The 19,643-nt window shown below is 40.5% G+C and overlaps 1 protein-coding gene across 1 annotated transcript in view; it reads left to right on the top strand.

The window, feature by feature from the left end:
- Nucleotides 1-19,643, top strand: part of Pde9 (phosphodiesterase 9) — a 171,831-nt gene that overhangs the window by 93,575 nt on the left and 58,613 nt on the right. Inside the window, exon 3 of the mRNA XM_064699354.1 lies at nt 19,269-19,606. The gene's annotated coding sequence lies outside the window, so the exon portion shown is untranslated. The remainder of the gene's footprint in view (nt 1-19,268; nt 19,607-19,643) is intronic.

Here is a 19,643-nt window from a genome sequence, read left to right as displayed (position 1 = left end):
GATGCCAATAAAATTTGCAGCGCGCAAATATGGTGTGCGAAGACCAATGCCCAAGGCAAAAACTTTACAAATGTGTACCTTACAATTATATTTGTGCATACTACACTAGAGTCCGTAGCTAAATTTTGTGTCTCTAGCTCACAGAAGCGCCGAGATGTCAAAAAGCAGCATATCGATAACGATTATTATCGATTTTGTGAGGCTATCGATGATGAGCTTCGAACAATTAAAATCTGTTCTAGTCAAAAAGAAGACAACTCTTCACACACACCCGCACACACACTTTGGCGATCAGAATAGGCTCTCAAAACTCTCAGCATACACAGCTTGGCATCTCAGGTTGCTTTTAGAGCATTAAAATACTCGAAATCCCAGTTTACAGTTCAAAACAATTAGACTTATCTTAAATTTGTTTCGTTTTAATCATTTTTGGTAGTAGCTCATATTTCTTAACATACTGAACTTTCGTGGGCTACACCAAACGCATTTGAGCCGCGTCAGAATGGAGCTGATCAAATTGATCCTACAGCTGTTGCGTGTGGATACAGTTGATTTTATGGCCACACTGAGTCTGGCTATGGTGCTGCACTTTGGTGGCTTTATATGGCATCCGTTGAACACACATCAGCCGGATCTGAGCTCGGGCTTGTATATCTGTGCAGTGCTATTGCTGTTGATGCGGCCCTCGAGTCGCCAGCGTACGCTGGAGGGGAAATCGTTAAGTTTCTGGCATGCCATTTGGCCCAATTCATTGAAGATGACCCTGGCCTTGATGCTGCTGCAACATGTGGCACTATTGCGCCTCTGGGACAACTCTGTTTGGCTGCTCGATTGCACCCTATGCCGGTGGTCGGGCAACGGTCGCCTCCTCCTGGCCATCATGCTGTTCAGCTATGCCACCTATCGTTGGCTATGCCAATTAAAAGCCGATGCCGATGCCGCAGCAATTGAAGATGCAGCTGCAACGCCCCCTCTGACGCCAACTGGTTCGAATGTCGCGCTCAATGGCGCTCGCAATCGTTGTCCCTACTGCTCCGCCCCGACCACCAATCCGCCACCGGCCAAAGCGCTGAAGGATGAGCTGCCATCGCTGAAGGATGAGCGGCTGCAGAAGCTGGTGGACTTTGGGCTGCAGGATAACAGATTCGACGAGAAGCCGTTGACTGATTTGAAGCCGTGAAAGTGATGTATTTATCGGGCGTCGCTTTGCCCCGCCCACTTAGCCATACATGCATAGGTATACATGAAGATGATATATATTTAGTTAGAACTTAGGGTTTTATTTAGCTTAGTTTAGTTTAGTTTGGAGTGAATTCCACTTGTCCAATTGTCGCAGCAATATTTTAACAATAGCTTTTGTATTATTATTTATAATTTACAGTAGATTTTGAATGAATATTTCAGCTAGTTTTTGCAGGGTATGCAGATAGCTTAAATGGGTTTGCTTTTCAGTTGAGGTACACAAGATTTCCCCACATGTTTTCTAGCCATTTAATAGGCTATACGTGTAAATTCTTGATAAATCAAAGCAGTGACAATTTAACTGGCAAGTAGATTGCTTAAGGCGCGAAGAAAATAAAATTCTCAGCTGGAAGCGCGTGTGCGAAGGTACTTAAGTTTTAATTACAGGGTATCTTTTAGTTGAGCACGCTCGCTTGGGGTATTTATTTTTGCAGCTGCTGGGCGAATTGGTTTTTCGTGTAAGTGCGTTAAACGCACAGCACAATTGGCGTATGTGTGTGTGTGTGTGTGAGTGTGTTGGGTGTACATCCGTCAATCAGTCAGTCAGTCAGGCAGTCAGTCAGTCAATCAGTCAGTTATTGCTGCATCATAAAGAGCTGTACGCACATCATAAGAGCAGCAGTCGAGAGCAGCCCATTTGAGGTTACAAGAAAAATCGCTTTATTTGACCCAAGGCTGAGGTAACAGCGCCCACTGTGCGTGTGTGTGTGTGCGCGTGTTTTTTCGTGTGTATGTGTGTGTTCGTGTGCGTGTTTGGGCTTTAATTGAATTGCAAAACTAGCTGCTGCCACGCCTACAACATGTCCCAGTCTTGAGCTAAATTGTTTTTTGCGGCTACAGACGCTGCTTTTGCCCTGCTCTTAAGCTGTTTTGTTTTTGTTTCCTTTTAATATACTTCTAGAGGGTATACAAATTTTGTTGTGAAATATGTAACGCATAGAAAGACAATTTACCGGCTTCATACAGATATATATATATATTCAGATATATATATATATATATACATATACGCATTCTGCCATTCGGGCTACTAAATCATATAGCTTTATTGGAACTATTATCCATCGAACAATGTTAACCCCCCTTTTCGTATATCTTGATCGAATTAAGCTATTACGAGCTTCACTTTGCTATTCCCATATCTGCAAAACCATGACAAATCGGGCTACAACATTATATAGGAACAATTGAACGGAAATATAGCTTTCGTTCAACAGCCTTTTTCCGCCATCTGTCGTCAAGGGCATTTGATCTTCGGCGTGCCTCAGCTAATCGTTTATTCTTATCATTATGTTTTGTTTTTAATTTTTTGTACAATTTTATTTTTATTTTTTTGTTATCGCTGATTATCTGCCTTAGAATTTTTATTCTACGTTTTCTTTTGTCTTCCTATTTGCTGTTCCTCGGCTCGTTGCTGCCCTTTTGCAGTGACAATGTCGCTGCAGGATATTGTGCGTTAAAATCTGTCAACAGAAATTCAATTACATTTTGCGTTACTCGTCGGGTGAGGGAGCCCCGCCCCCAGTCCCAGCCCCAAGGACCAGGGTGCGGGAACCAAGCCCCAGCCTCAATCCGACTGCCTCAAGCATCGTCTCAACACTACTTGCTACACGCTTCATCCAGTCCGCCCCCACTTCCACCCCCCCCCCCCCCCCTGCCTGCCTGCCTGCCGCGTTCCTCTTTGTCGCTGTCATCAGCTTACAACTGTTCCAACACCAATACAACTGCCTTTTTTTTATGGCTGCAGTTTCTCTTCTTATTTCCGCTTCGCATCCCATTTTGTTTTTTTTTTTGTACTTTCTCTTTTCCCTCTCGTCTGGGCTTATAACGGCTGCAGCCGCTAAACGGGATTGAGCCATTGATTCAGCTGAGCGAAGCTGCATTCTTGGAGCACGTTCCGGCATCTCCTCGAGGCGACAACTTGGCAACTGAGACTCTTGCATATGCTGCCAATGAATGCCACTCGTGGGGAGCAGTACGAGGCAGCTGTTGGCTGTTGGGTATATTGGTTGCATGCCCCGTGACTAAATTCTGCTCCCTTGAGAAAACAGTTTTGATTGATGTGGATTGATTTGAAACATGACTAGCTGCTGATATACCCTATTCAAGTTGAGAAAGCTACTGTCTACGGTATCTGCTATTCGAGCACACTGCCCCATTGACGCAGGTGGAGTTCAATCTATTCCAAAATTAGTTAACCAGCGATTGATTTATGCCGTGCTCTCATTTAGTCCCCTCTACAATGCCATTTGATAGCCCCAAAAAGCGGAAACCGATACGAACCTGTCCTTCAGCTGCGCATATTTCGACTAGCAGTGCTCTTAGCATTATTAACAATATCTTCTTAGCGGGTTCTTGTGCTCGGAACTGAATTGAAAGCATGACAACGAGGCCAATGGAAAGTGTCTCAGGCCAAAAATGGGGAAAGCAACATCGTTCCTTAACTAATTCAGCTTTAAATTCGGATATTGCTTTCCGGGCTGATTATAGAGTTAATGTCCTTCTGTGTGTCTCTGTGTGTGTGTGTGTGTGTGTGTGTGCTTAGAGCATAAAGTGTAATGTCAAGCTGTAAAATAGCTGCTGAAAAATCAGTCAACATTCCATTTTCAGCTATGCGAACGGAATTCGTCCTCTCACAATCAACAGCAGCTGAACGGAATATTCATTAATTTATTCGTTCATTGATTCATGAACGCTTTTATTTAATTTAATTGGAATAGCTGACTTTTAATAAGCTCTTTTCTTGATTTACTGCAAATTATTTCGCTTATTCTTCTTATGTTCGTAATTATGGAATTTTCTCGCTGTTTAGTCAACTATGCTCGGCCACGCTCGGTCGACATCTTGCTTCCGCTTGAACTCTGGACTTCTGTCAGTTTAATTTATTAATAATTAAGCTTGACTTAACCAAAATAAATAAATAATAAATTTTTTTAATATATAATGTTTTTTAGCTTAAAATGTACTCTTTGGGGTGTAACTCTTAAACATTTTTAGCCTGATGTATTAGCGATGTTTAGAAAAAATCTAGCATAGGCAAATTCAATTCTTCTTTGTGCGCCGTTCTTAAACGTATCTCGGTAAATGTAAAATAGAAAATAACGGTTTATTATGACTCGTTCATCTAGCTTCTTTCTTTGATTCTTTTTTGAGCGTCGTACTTAAACGTTGCGCGGTAGCTGTCAAATCGAACCGTTAATGTTGGTATTATATAAGTTAATCAGCCTAGCTTCCTTATTTGTGCACCGTCCCTAAACGTTGCGCGGCAACTGTAATCTGTCTTCTTTCTTTAGGTCCTCTATGTGCGTCGTACTTAAACGTAGCAAGGTTACTCTCAAAACGGATTGATATAGTTTTTGTTGCTCATGTAAATCAGTCTTCTTAGTCTATATAGATATGCCTATATAGATATGCAAAGTTCAAGGGCATTTTTCAGCACTCAATTCTATTGATTCCATTCCAGGAACTGTTGCCCACACAAGTGTCAGAAACTTTAACGGATATACTAGTTGACACTGATTGGAAATCGATACTAGACAAATGCCATGCGAATATTTAAAAATAATAATTCAATTCTGAGCCCCAATAAAATCCATTCCGGCCAAACTAGTTAAACTGAAAGTTGAGATTTGTGTTTTCACACTTTCCACATTGACATTTTCTCTCTTTATACCTTTGGCTTCCGTGTATGTGTGGTGGATGTACGGGTGTGTGGGTGTGTGTGCGGCTGTGTAGGTGTTCTTAGCATTTGGGCAGGTTCGTCCTCTTCAAATAGCAAATGGAGGCAATGAAAGCAAAAGTTTTTAATCAGTTATGTAAATTTGTTGGCCTCAAACTTTGTCGAGCTGTCAAAGTCGCCTCAGCGCAATATTTAATTGGCTTTTATTTTATGTATTTATATATCGAAAATATATCTGACGGGTCTTACACGATAAGCGTTTCCCATTTTCGTTCTCTTATTTAAAATATTTCGGTCTGCAAATGGCAGCCAAACTGATTTATTTGCATTGCCTTTGCCTTTGCCTTTTGTTTTTTCACCTCTTCAATTTTTTAAACATTTTTTTATATACATTTATTTATTGTTTGCCCTGCTAAATAACGAATATAATATTTGCATTAAAATGTGGCAAGGAAATGCAATTTTTAATTGAATATGTCAAGCCTAGCGGGCCTCTCTGTGTACATGGCAAATGAAATAAATATTTTAGTGACAGTTAATAACAGAACAAATATTGGTCTGCCGCTCTTAGCATTTATCGCTTACAGCTTTTTGATAATCAACAAAAGTTACTGGAAAGTAATTAAATTAAATAAAATAAATTTATTTATCTTAGAATTTTTATAAATCATCTCGCTTATGGTAGCAAATGTTTTTAGTTGCGATCGAGCAGCAATTGCTTCTCATTATCTTTGAGATAAAACTTTTCGACTGTAAATTGTTTATTTAACCTCTGCTATCATTATGATTACGATCTGTTATTAATCAATGTTGCTCTACTTAACATGGCACACACATGTTATGAATTGCACTTCACTTATAAAAGCTTCACATAGCAATTTAACTAAGTTATTAGACTGTTAATTGTTTAGTTAGCACTCAGTTATCATATCATGTTATAGCTCTGCTATTAGTAATTGTTGACTTTTTAACAGGGCACACACAAAATTTGTGCACAATTTGAATATCTAAGCAATTTAATTTAATCCTATTATGCAAGCTTAATTTGCGAAAATCTTGAAATCCTAAGCTTCGTTCAGTTGCAACTTGATATTAGCCAACTCTTTGCCGCATACTCAAGAGTTGTGTTCTGAGAACACACTTCTGACGCCCTTGTATGCGTAACTATAACAGAAATTGTGGAAAACGGTTAAGAGTTTTATTTTTATTCATCAAATTTATGCCTGTAATCCTGTGCTACTAATTGCTGGTCCGCCACTTAAAGCGCATTAACTCGCACTTGATTTAAGCTTTGACTTTGCTGCTGGATTTGTAAATTTTCAACTTAAGTCCTGTAATATAATCCATCACTCAACGCAGCTAAAAAGGTTATTTAAATCGCCACGCGTTTCCGCTTGACTGAATGCTTTCTAAACCACCTTGCTGGTCCCCGTCCGTTCCCCGCTCCCCTCTCTCCTTCATTCCACCCCTTCCTGTGTTGCGCCAGCCGATGGGCCAGTCGTCGATTGTCTGTGATTTCCGCGCCAGCAAAAGTTGTTTTAACACTGGCGACCCGCACAATTGTGATATCAACATTGGATGACTATCTGCCACACTAATGGATATATATATGTAAATATATAGATATATATATATATGTATCTGTATCTGTATTTGTATCTAAATTTGTGTCTTGTATCTCTATCTGTGTCTGTGCCTCCCTGCTAGCTCGCACTGCAACTGGGTGCTGTCAGTTCGTCTGGCGCTGCTCCTGCAATATGCATGACATGTGCGGCAACTGCCACATACACACACACACACACACACACACACACAGACACACACAGACACACACACTCTCTGGTACGGCCATTAATTGTATGGCCCGGAGAGGCATTGTGAGTGACTTGGATGAAGCAGGTAAGCAGCTGCGATAACTCAACGACATTTCATTAGACCATTAACTGTCAACTGCATGGACATGAAATCCGCACTCCTGAGCGCCCAGTCTCACACAGCAGCCCCAGCACGGACTGTCTGTGTCTGCGTCTGCGTCTGTGTGTGTATGTGTTTGGTTTTCCTTTTAATGTTTTTTGCACTTCCGTCCTGTTTCTGTGTGTGGTCAGAATTCTGTGTTGTCTCAGAACAAATTGGCCAGAAAACATGATTTATGCTTGAACTCAAAGTTTTGATTTAAGCATTATCCATGTGTCTGCTATTTATGCATGCCATATCTTTACTTAAAAGGTTTCTGATGGATCTCTTGCTCTACATATAACTGTGCAGTTACGTCGTCGAATCAGCTTTCTTCTTAAGCATGCAGCCAATTTACAAGCACTAAAAGTGTTGTAAAGTGTGTCGATATTACTCAAAACTAACTTCAATGTTTAACCAAATGGTTTACTTGCAAGTCCCACAGTTTCCTTATGTTTTCAAGACTTTCAGATTTAGACAACGTAACAAAACTCATTTAGTTCATTACCAAAAAAAAAGCTGTTAATGGTTATGACTATCATATGTTAGAATGTGGAGATAGTTTCAAATTTGCATATCCTACTCTACCAATTCTTAAACCGGCAGCAAATAACAGATGTTCAGTACTGTTACACTCGCCTTTTTGTTGCCTTTACAGAAGGGTTTCGATTCAAATTCATGCTGAATACATGTGCGTCTTCAACATTTCAATTGCCTTAGTGTTGTAAAGCGTCTTGACACAACGTTGTATTCACAAAACCCAGTCCCAGATCTTCTTCCGCTTAATTCATTGTAATAAGTGTTGTAAGGCGTCGACGCCAACGCATTTATGCGTATAATGCCATAAACACCACAAAAAATGATGTTTCCCAACACACTTTGCCGTATGTTGCTGCAATTGGGCCAACAAGAAATCAGGCAGCATTTAAAAGGAATTCAAACAATAATCCATGTTGTACGTTCCCACATACGCAATTTGTGCAAATTTACATGTTTGTCTGCCTGTGCGTGTGCGTTTGCGAGTGCGTGGGCATGTGTGTGGGTGTATTTTCGTGTGCAACTGTAACAATGTTGTAACTGGTAACTGTCAAATTGGCTGACAGAGCAGCAGGCATAAAGTCACTCAGAGAATGGGCTTGCAAATGGAAGCTGATTATGGGTCTGAAATGCCAGAAAGCACACACATTCTAACACACACTTCCACTTGGACTCCACACACACACACACACACACACACACACACTCACATACACAAAGCGAGGCTGTCAAACAAATAGTTTGCGTTTTGTTTACTCGGCTTGCTTTTTGGCCAAGAAGTTGCCCATTTGCCTTCCTGTATGTATGTCTGTGTATGTGTGTGTTTGCATGCGTGTGTGTATGTGTGTGCGTGTGACTGTTTGTGACTTTGATTAGGCCGAATGTTTGCATGGTGGTCACAACGTCCGACCCTGCGTCCTTGGTAAATACATTTTGACCTAGCTGAGCGACAGGACGCCAGCTGCTGTCTACAGGAGCGCACTGCGGTGGCACTGTGGCCCAATAGCGGACATGGCTGCACACGGCCAGTAAATTGCAATATATGCAGCTTCTAACTGCGTTAGTTTGTGTGCAAATTTTATAGTTACCACTCAATGAGCACAAAGTGTTACAAGCGAATTAAAGTAAAGCATATTTAACCTTACGTATACTTAATATTTTATGTTCCCAAAATCTACATCTTGTTAAACTTGCTCAAGTTAAACAATTGTAATGCTCAATCATAGTCCAATTAGAGCTTTCAAACTATATATCCACTAAATTTATCTTCAAAGGCAGCCTTCCTACATTTTTATTTATTTATTTATTTTGATCAATCAAATCTTTGGAGCTAGTCTCCATTTCATGTTAAGTTACTCTTGCTCTTAAACTGTATTTAATATAATTATACTTTTCGCTTTTAAATTTAAATATATGACTGCTCTGTCTGGTTGTTTAGTTGAAAGTCTTGCTGGAGGACCATTTGCCGGCCATTGAAGTGAGCTGTTGACGCAACTTTTGGTTGTTTTGCAACACTGTACTGTAAATGTCCAACCTAAAAAGTTTTTTCCTTTGCGCCAAAAAAAAATTACAAATTTTTCTTCTCTGACTTTCATTGAAGTGGGACAAGAAAAGTGTATTAATTACCAGTTAATAACACAAAAGTGTTGAAAAACTTGTTAAAGTATATGCGAGCTAATTTTACTAAGTAGCATATCAAATTTGAGATATTTGACTTACTGCAGACAAATATTGGAATTACATATGTGCCTTGTTGTTTAACCTTCAGGTTAGTTTCTTATTTTTGAATGGGGACAAGACTTGTGCTTGGCATACATATGCGTGTGGGTGTGTATGTGTGTGTGTGTGTGTGCGTGTGTGTGCTTATCTGCTAGCAAATATTGTCTTCATTTCCAGGCAGCAGCTCAATTTTTTCTTTGCACACAAACAACAAAATTGTCAACTGTTATTTTTATTTTTATACGTTTTCTTTTGCCGCTTGTCTATATATATTTTTTTTATATTTTTGTTGTTGCTGTTGTTTATCTTGCGGACATTTCATTTGACTCACAGCTATCATCATTTGTTTTGCCACGTTGACACGTTGACCACATACCATTTCTCTGTGTATGTGTGTGTGTGTTCGTATCTTATGTTTATTTGTGCAGCCCCTTTCGTAGCCACCTTTTCGCTCAGCTTATGTAACCGTTGTATCCATCAACGACCCTCACTTTGTCTTTTTGATTAATTTTCGTTTTATTTAATTGAAAGTTTAGTTGCCCATTTACTTGGATTAACTGTAAATGCATTTCATTTGTTAAAGCGACAATGAAAATGCTCCAAAATGAGGCCAGAGCTTAACAGCAAAACTTGAGAACCGCATAGATGGGCGAAAACAGTGTTTAAAAGCGTCCAATTAGATGTCAATGTTTGTTTGCTGTAAAAAAACTGCATACAATTAAATGTTGCCGAGCGCAATACATATTTCATTCGAAACTTATCCAATTCGATCGCATTACAGCGAAAAAAAATAAAGTTTGTAGCTTGATTAATGTTTACCGCAACTTTAGCGCAATTATCAAACACATTTCCCAACACTAGTTTATAGTTCGTAAAATTGCATAAGTTTCTACACGCTTTCCCTTGACGCACAGAAGCGAGATAAGAGATGGTGAGAAAACGATAAGGACAGAGAGAGAGGGAGTAAGTGAGAGAGTGTGAGAGACGGGGAAGAAGTGCAAAAAGTTGCATGCACCTATTTTACAGACAGCGCCATCTAGCGGACAGTGGACACCGAGCAGTTATCATAACGCCCGAAGAGGCCGGAACTATTGCTGCTAATTGCGTGTTGGGCTGCAGCCACCACTGTTGCTAATTAACAATGTTCACGACTTTAGTGCGAATTGTAACCCGGGAATCGGAACAGGATAGAAAACACACACGTGTGTATGTGTGTGTGTGGGCGAAGCTTAATATCCATGTGGAGCAGCCACAGGCGTTGCTTGTTTACTCGACTTATTTATAGATTGTCAGGGATTGCGCCACAAGCTTGACATTGCGTGGAGAGCCCCAAATCACACCTCCCTGGCTGTATTTTCCATATTGAAGCCACATGAGGGCAACAAAACAAACAAAAAGGTGGTGAAAAAGGCGAGAAAAAATATCACTAGCTGAAGTTATGTACGTCTTGCCGGAAATCAAATACCCTTGCAATATATTTTTTGATCATACAACGGTGTACGCATAAAAACTCGTTCAAATAATGCAAAAAACTTGCACAGTTTTCTAAGGACATAGCGTTCCGATCCGACATTTATACTGGCTGCAGCCAAGTTTACTCAAAACAGAAATAAGACAGTTGGACATTTCTGAATCACTTGCTGCTCGTGAATATATATGTATGTTATGTACATTACAAGTTTGGGGGCAAAATTAGAATACCCTTTGCCAGGCACATTAGAAACTAAAACTAATGCGCTGCATAGGTGGAAAATGGAAAATGGCAAATGGAAAATGGAAAATGGAAAACGTGTGTCTGACAAATGCAAAGCAAGCAAAAGGGGCGACGCTCTTTCGCTCCTTTACACTGGCGCTCGCTGTCTGTCGCTCCTGTCGCTCCTGTCGCTGCTTGGCGAAGAAGCAGAAGCGGTTAAGAGCTGCATGGCAGGAGCTTGGAGGTGCCAGCGAGGACTTTTGATTTATCACCTTAATAAACGGCAAAGGATCCTGTGGGTAACATTACTTACAACTAGCTTGAATGATGAATGATGCCACCCTCCGCTACGCACCCTTGCCACATCTGCAGCCAGCTGAGACAGGTGACCCACACACACTGGCAAACAAAGGCAAAAGGCAAAGAATACCCCAAGACACACACACGCACGCACCACACACACACACACACACACACACTGACTTCAGCAATAGCATCATCAGCAGCACATTATGGACATGAAATAGAAATTAAAAACCCACACACACACTCGCGCACAGATTGGCAAATCTGAAAATCAGTTGCTTAAGTAACTTCGCTCGGGCGTCGTCCGTTTGACATCTCCGTGTCCTGCATCCGGTACCGCGCCTCTTGCCCCTACGTCCAATCGACTTCCCGCTCACATCCTGCTTGCCTCGTCCATTCGTTTGTGTTTATTTTATACGGCTCGTTGGCTTTTCTTTTAACCACGCGCTTTCGCTCTTTTTCTCGCTCTGTCTTGCCCTCACTCCCTCTCTGTTCCTCGGTCTTTTTTTTTTTTTTCTCTGTCTCTGGGCTTGTTTGCGTTTAGTTTGATTGAACGCCAATGTCTCTATTGAGTGTGTGTATGTGGGTGTGTGATTGTGCGTATGTCGCATTAGCGCAGTGTCAAAGCATCAGACAACACTAGTGTTCAGTGTTGCTTAGATGGTTAAAAATCAAAAACACTTCAAACACTCATCCAAAAGCGCGTAAATTTCGACCCATTTTGTTGTTGCAATTTACAAGTTCGAGCTTAAATTTTATTTGCTTTCGATTTTAGTTTTAAAGCTCCTGACGTTACTGTTCACATTCTATTATTTATGTACAGCCACAACAAAGCACTAGATGAAGAAATATGTACGTTGTTTTGATTTGGCACTTCTCCAACACTTGTATATTTATTCCATGTAAAAGAAAACAATTGGATTTATCCATTATCCATAAAAGTGCTCGATGGGAAGATATCCTGTAACAAGAACCGAATAGGATGTGAAGTACGTGTCAGAAATCAAGGCAACCTTTTTAGACAAATTGTGTAATCTCCGTGGAGTGCGGAAGTTTCTGAGAGTTTGCGATATATTTGTACACTGTACGAGAACTTATACACCGAGTGTCACACAATCAAAAAAATGACTGGGTTATATCTTGATATTAATCGATTTTGAGAAATTGACAAGTTTTATATTTTTCTATTCAATCAAGGCGAGTTATCGATGATTTGATACAGACTTGAAGTCTCTAGCATCTATAGTTTCCGACTTCGACCTGTTCCTGTAGACCGATTAAAAGACGGACATGTCTATGGCAACTCAGCACACTTGAAAGAAATTTACTGTGCCCCATATTTCGCTCATTATCAAGGACTATTCGAATGGAAACAACTAGTTTTCTTGGAACAAAGCTGATAAAACAGAACTATATTGTTATAACGTAGAGAGAGTGCACATGGCTGACAGAAGCACAAATGGATTGTAGAGTATGCACTTCAAGGCTATTTAAAGGAATTACACTTATTCCTATAGATATACGATGCCCTCGACAAAATGAAAACCAATTTGGGAGCCAATTGCAAAGCTCATGCATTAAAGTTCTCTCCTTTGAGCCATTCAAATTCCATTCAGGACCGTTTTGCAACCATTTGAATAGAAATAGCCAAATGTGTTGTTGTTGTCGTTGTTGTTGTTTTTCTTCATTCTGTTGCAACGCTCAAGCACTGTTGTCATACATATGCACAGCACTGTGTGTTAACAAGTGCCATAAAAGTGCCGAAAAATGCATTTAATTAGTTGCAGGTTAGCCAGGACTAAGAATAGCTGAGGCCAGGATGCGACGGGGTGGCGCTTAAGCGATTTCCGCTCTTGAATTCAATATTTTTGCAGTGTGCATGTGTGTGTGTTTCTGTGAGTGTGGGTGTGGCTTTGGGTGAGGGTGTGTTCTGCGTGAGTGTCTGGCATATTTCTATTTTAAGCAAATGCACAATGCAGCCCTCACACAGACACACACAGACACACACGAGCTGCAAAGTATGGAAAAAGAAAACTAGAAAGTAACGGCAAGGTGCGAATTACCGAGGCTTAAATACCCTTACAGGTTATACTTGACCATATGAAGCTATTTCGTATTTTAAATTTAATGATAAGTTATATTGTATGAATACTAAACGAATTAGATAATTCTGATGCTACGAAAATGATAATATAAATAATTTCTACTACTATATGCTCTATACGTCCGGGCAACTAGCATATAGATGTGTACTCTCTGATAGAACGAAATATATGTATGTATGTGTCTAATGAGGTCGCCCTGGTAGGGTATTAGCGTAGCCAGTCAGAGCCCAAGCTCACACGTACACGCACACACAAACACATTCGCAGCTAGCAAATAAAACGTTGCCAACCGCACGCCATTTTCATGTTGCATCCTGCCATTACACACATTACACACACACACACACACACACACACACACACACACACACACACACACACACACACACACACACACACATGCACTCACACACAGAGACACACACACTCGCACAGTAGCCGGTTTCACGGTTTCTCTGGCCGCATATGCAAAACTGCTCGTTTATTCAACAACATAAACATTGTTGTGCACATAAATTTATACAAAGTTCTAGCTTACATACTAACACATAAACACACACAGACACACACACACACACACACACACTCTCAGCTATGGGCTGGCACAGTTAAACGGGCCGAATCGATATTCATATCAACCGCAAAATGTGTGTCGACGTCGCTGCCGCAGCCGCAATTCAAGTTTTTTTTCTGTTCTAATTTTTAAAAAAGAATACCCTTAAATCAGGCAATTTAATTAAATGGCTTACTGTGTAACGCTTTAAACGCTTTTCACACCGTTTAGCCACATTCAATTTGTTGGGCTTTTTATTATCTCACTTTCTCTCTTTCCTTTCGTCCTACTCAATCTCTTCTCTGACTTTTTTTCCTTCTTACTCACAACCTTCTGTCCTCACTCTCTCTCTCTCTCTCTCTCTCTCTCTCTCTCTCTCTCTTTCTCTCTCTCTCTATCTCTGTTTCTCTCTCCCTTTCTCTCCCTCTCCTTGAATGGATATCATCATCGAAATTTTCTCTGCGCTTTCGATCTCAACATCAACGCTTCGATAATATTTAGTTAAGGGTATACCATAGTCGTTTTCGTCTAAAAGTGCCAAAAGTGTTGCTTTTATAGGCGTTTAGTTCATGCGGGTGCTTTGCCTAAAAGTAGGCTGCACAATTGATGCATTTAAATCACCTGCACATTGCCAGGGCCGACACGCCCTCGCCCTCGCCCTCGCCCTCGCCCTCGCCCTCGCCCTCGCCCTCGCCCTCCAGCCGTCACCCTTAAGCGAAATTGACGCTTTCAACATATGCTGTGTAGTTTTGAACAATCAATGCGTGCGGCATTCTGTCACTTTAAACGCCACGCCCTCGAGCTGCTCAGTCACAAATTATCGCTAATTTTGAACAAGCTTTGGGCTTATCTTGAAAGGCAGCTGGCAAAATTTGTTAATTGGAACTGCGACTTCCGTTTTTTTACTTCTTATGTTAATTTGAACGCATTACTTAAGTATGAAATGAGTATGAAATAAGTATAAAATATGAAATGAGGCTGACCTATGTACTACAAAAATAAAAATAATAATAATTTTAATAAAAAATAAGAAAATAATACACTTTCTGTATTTGGCATAGTATTTTATATCTATATTCGCCCCATATATCAGGTGACGAGCTGAGTCTATCTTGTCATGTCTGACTGTCTGTTTGTCCTTATGAACTCGGCGACCTTGGAAACTACAAATGGAAAAGACTTATAAATCGGAATGTAAAATATAAATTCATTTTTATACCCTGTTTTATTTCAATATCGATAAATATCAATTTTGAGACATGGTTTTTATGACAAACTCTCAATATTATAAGAGCTAGATAATCAGTTTTGGTAGTACAAAATTTACAAAATTGCACGTTTTGGATACCTCTCCCCGTTTCCCCTTAAACTACAAGAAACTCAATTTTAGTGGCAATGACTAAAACTTTTCGGCTTACACAACATTTGAACGCCATTTTCAAGCCCAAAGATAATGAGCAACGTATTTCCCATATTATAAAGCTAGAAGAAGAAGAGGAAGAAGCACTGCCTCTTGCGCAGCCTGCTGCGTGTGTGCGTGTAAGAAAGCTAAAATGTTTATTACGACAGCTCGGCGTTGGGTACTAGATATCGTCTAAACGGTCGGTCCCAAGGAGCTGCATTAGAAACTTCTTCTAACAAAAACACAAGCAACCCGGAGCGAAGACAAAGAAACCTACAGAAGCCCCTTCTAACCATTTTTAATGGAGTTTGCAATGGTTTTGACGAGAAAACCATCAATTATGCCATCTGATGCTGCACAGATATGCGCATTAAGTTGATTTAACTAGAAAATGTATATGTGCTTTTATGCTCATTAATGCATGCAAACCGAGGCAATAATACATGCACACAAACATTGATGCGTACATAAATTTACAGGCTTTAGCCAAGCAAATACCTTTCCTTTATTTTTTTTCTTTATTTGTTGAGTAAACGGATAAACGGCATCATTAAAAAATAATTGCAAAAACACATTAACTCTCTCTCCAAGGCCTGTACGAGCAGCCACATGCTGAATTTGATGAGAGGATTTCGATATCGATTCTTATCGAGGGCAAGGAAACGATCCTTGGATATAAACTCGATCTGCAAAGCACGAGGAGCGTCTGAGGTCGACGAACGGACATGGAATATTCGACTTAATCGACTTTACTTTGTGGGGTCGGAGATGGCTCTGCCTGCCTGTTACATACGTTTGCTCAAGTCCATAATGCCGTTTTTTAATGGATTCAAGGGCATAATAAATAAAATACAAAGTACGACAAAGACAGCAGCAGCAAAAATTTGGCAAGCGCCCAAAATTGCTGCCATTCAACAGTTGGCCACATTCGTTGAGGTTGTCTGGTCTGCCAAGGTGAAGGGAGGCTGACAGAGGGGCCGGCAGGAGGGGTCGCTGGAGCTGGGCATAAGTTGGTTTTTGACAGGGGCATGGGGCATGTGGCTGGCTGGCAGGGGGCTGGACTGGGCTGGCGTCGTTGCTAGCGTGCTTTTGGATGCGAAGCCGCATTTGCGTTCTCGTCGGTTTCTGTTTGCATTTGCGTTTTGTCAGCCATATGACAGCGGCGGGCAGCACAGCAGCGCCACCTGCGGCTCAATATTGACACTTTTGTCGCTTGTCTCTCTCTGTGTCTGTGTGTGTGTGTGCTGTTGCTATTTGGAACGTATTTGTTCAAGAGCTTTATACAAATAGCCCATAATTAAATGTAACAAGTTTCCAGCGGCAAATAAACAACAAGAAAACATGACGGCAAAATGTGCGACACCCTGCTGCCTGCTGGCTGCTCCCTGCTTTGTATCCTGCCAACCTTTCATCCATCCATCGAGCCATCCATCCATCTATCTATCTATTTATCTGTCTGTTCATCTGTCTGGCCACCGCTGCCCTGCCGCTGCCCTGCCCTGCCCTACACAGCCCACCACTCACCTGCTGATTGGCCCATTTTTTTTATGCTCTCGGCCAGTCGCCTACCGCGCGTTGTGCCCAACATTGTTGGGATGTCAGCGCAATGTGCACAGGGATTGGAATCAGGCACTCCCCTCTGCCACTTATCAGCCCTGTTTCCCGCAAAATATGCCACGTTGACTGCTCGCAATGCGTTCGGAATTTCAAGCCAATCCAAATATTTCTTCACTCGGATAGTTGAGTGTGCCTGAGGAATTGTGATAACGAGCCTGATTCTAATGAATGATTGATTGAATGAGTAAATGAATTGATTCAAGAGCACACAAACGAGGGTGTCGACTCTTAAATATGCCAGCAGACACATTTCTTCATTAAATAGCTCGAATTCTGTTATATTGAAGGCAAAGCAAGCATTGGAGATTAACTTTAATCAATAAACTGGTTTTCCATTCAAAACACATTCTATTTAATCAATTGGTTAAGTGAAGTCAAGCGGTTGAAGGAGCTTATGTATAGGATTTAGTTTGAGCTAGAAAATGACTTTGAAGTGCTTAAAGCAAAAACCTTAAATGTGGTTTTAGATTGTTTTGATGCCAGCCACAGGGTATCTATCAGTTGAGCTTACGCCTCCAAAGCATTAGCTAAATATGATTATATAATGCCTGCAATAGAAATATTCAAATGTTTCACATTCTGAGCTCTTGCAATAACAGGCGGTATCTATGAGTCAGGCATATTTCTTAAATGCCTCTGGCAATGCCTCTTAAAGAAATTTTATAAAAATTTGACCCACCTACTAACTAAAGGGCATCTGGCAGTCGTGCATACCCTAGCATGCAACACTAAACGCTCATGTATTTGCTTTGGTGCCAACTGCAAATTCTTGCACCAAATCGCTTTGTCTTGTCGACAAACGAGCTGCTAACAAAGATGGCAGTCGGGTGGACGGTCCGACGGACAGCAGCTGGAACCCAACACTCCCCTCACCCATGCTGCAGTTGCCTGCTGACCATGCACATGTGTGTGTGCGTATATGTGTGCTTGTAAGTTGCACTTAACAGACTGGATCCATGCGCCATGGGGAAGTTACTGTTTGACATTTGCTGTCATTGTGAATGTCCTCGACATTTGATGTTGTTGTTGTTCTTGTTATTGTTTTTATTGTTGTTGTTGTTCTTGTTATTGTTTTTATTGTTGTTGCTGTTGTTGTTGTTGCTGTTGTTGCCACCGCCTGCGTTGCCTTTGTGCAATTGCCGTTGTTTGTCCAGAGCCCTTGGCCAGCAGCGCCTTTGTCTTCGCTAGCCAGTCCAATATACTCGTATATGGAAACGTAGCTGCCCGGCGCAGTTGTGTGTGCCGCTTTGTGTGCTCAAGTTTCAATTGAGGCTCTGGCGAAGACCACAACCACAACCTATAACACGTTGTACAGCACTACTACAAAACAGAACAGAACAAAAAGAAAAGGAAATACAGTGTTGTGAAATACGTTCTTATAATGTACTCGCTTTGTCTAACGGAATTTGCCTCGTTTGATTCGTTGATTTTCTTGGCTCATTTTACGGATTAGGCAATTTGATCAGCCTGTCAATCCATCAATGTGATAACTGTCTAGCATCGAATTTATTGACTTGACAGCTCGATTTGCATTTTGCCGTTTTATTCATTTTGCATTACTGGATAACTTCTGCAGGGTTTCAATTGTTAAAAGCTGCCTGCAATACTTTCAGATATTCTTGCAAAGTTTTCATTTAACAATATGTAACAGGCATAAAAAGATAATGCGATCATGTATTTATCCTCTTAATCTGGAGATCAAGCCATGACGACCAAGTCTTTTCAAATAAACGAGGACTGTGCAAATTAAATGTTTCATTTTTGCAAGTGGACTATTTGGACGTGTGCTAAAAGTCAATCAAAATCGATTTCAAGCCTTTTATTCTTTAAGAGACATCGATATAGTTTTAGTTTTTCCTACTTTTTCCATATTTTGTAAAAATATTCTGTAAAAATACAACTGAAACTCTTACAATTTGATTATGATAAAAATAGTATTATATGAAGGATATATTCAGTTAAAAGGTCGTTCATAGCCCGGTTTAATATAATTTGCAAAATGCAATTCCTGTAAGTCCTTTATTTCCATTGGTGTTAAAATGTGATTGTATATAGAAAATAGGGAATGTAATATAGAAAACACGAGTAACTCAAATGCTTGAAGACAAAATAAAATGCAAATAAAATTCCCAGAAAATGGATATTTCTCACTCAAGATTTTATTTTCTGTGAAATGCCATTTCTGAAAGTACCATTTATCTTAAGTCAATTCGTCGAAACACCAAGAACGTCTCAGTTTCATAAGAAAACTTAATTGCATAAAATTCCCGAGACTGGGAATTCCAACTAAGAAGTTTGTGGTTTATTCGGAATTGTCTAAAGACTAATGCAATCCAATGCACATGTTAATTAAAAATAATTATGGTCATATTTATAAGGATGATTATTGAATTAAAGAACTGTAGCTGATTAATATTTAAGACTATTCTAATCCATTGTGAATGCATTTGCTCTTATTGCAGCTAAAAAACTAGCAACTAGCAGCAGTAGCAACTCAAAGAGCTCGTGATTATTTCAAAACGGAAACGGAAATCAAGTGCTGGCTAACGCCAAAGAGAAGAACAGTCATCTGCAGCAGCTGCGGGAGTCGAGACTCGAGAGTCGGGAGCCGGGAGAAGAAACAAAAATAGTCGTCAGTCGGCAGTTGAAAACAATGCAAATTAAAATACAATAAAATGTAAAACACGGCAGCAACAGCAACAGCAACAACAGCGACAGCAACAGCAACAACAACACAGACGACGGCAGCAGCAGCTGGGAAACAAATCTAGCTAAAAAGAGAAAGAGCGAGGGCAAGAGCGTAAGAGAGAGTGAGACAGAGAGAGAGAGAGAGAGAG

The sequence above is a fragment of the Drosophila montana genome, unplaced genomic scaffold (assembly GCF_035044405.1).
Source record: "Drosophila montana isolate Dmon_TW-CO22-7 unplaced genomic scaffold, ASM3504440v1 contig_920_1, whole genome shotgun sequence".
Taxonomy (NCBI): Eukaryota; Metazoa; Arthropoda; class Insecta; order Diptera; family Drosophilidae; genus Drosophila; species Drosophila montana.
This window is presented reverse-complemented; position numbering and strand designations above follow the sequence as displayed.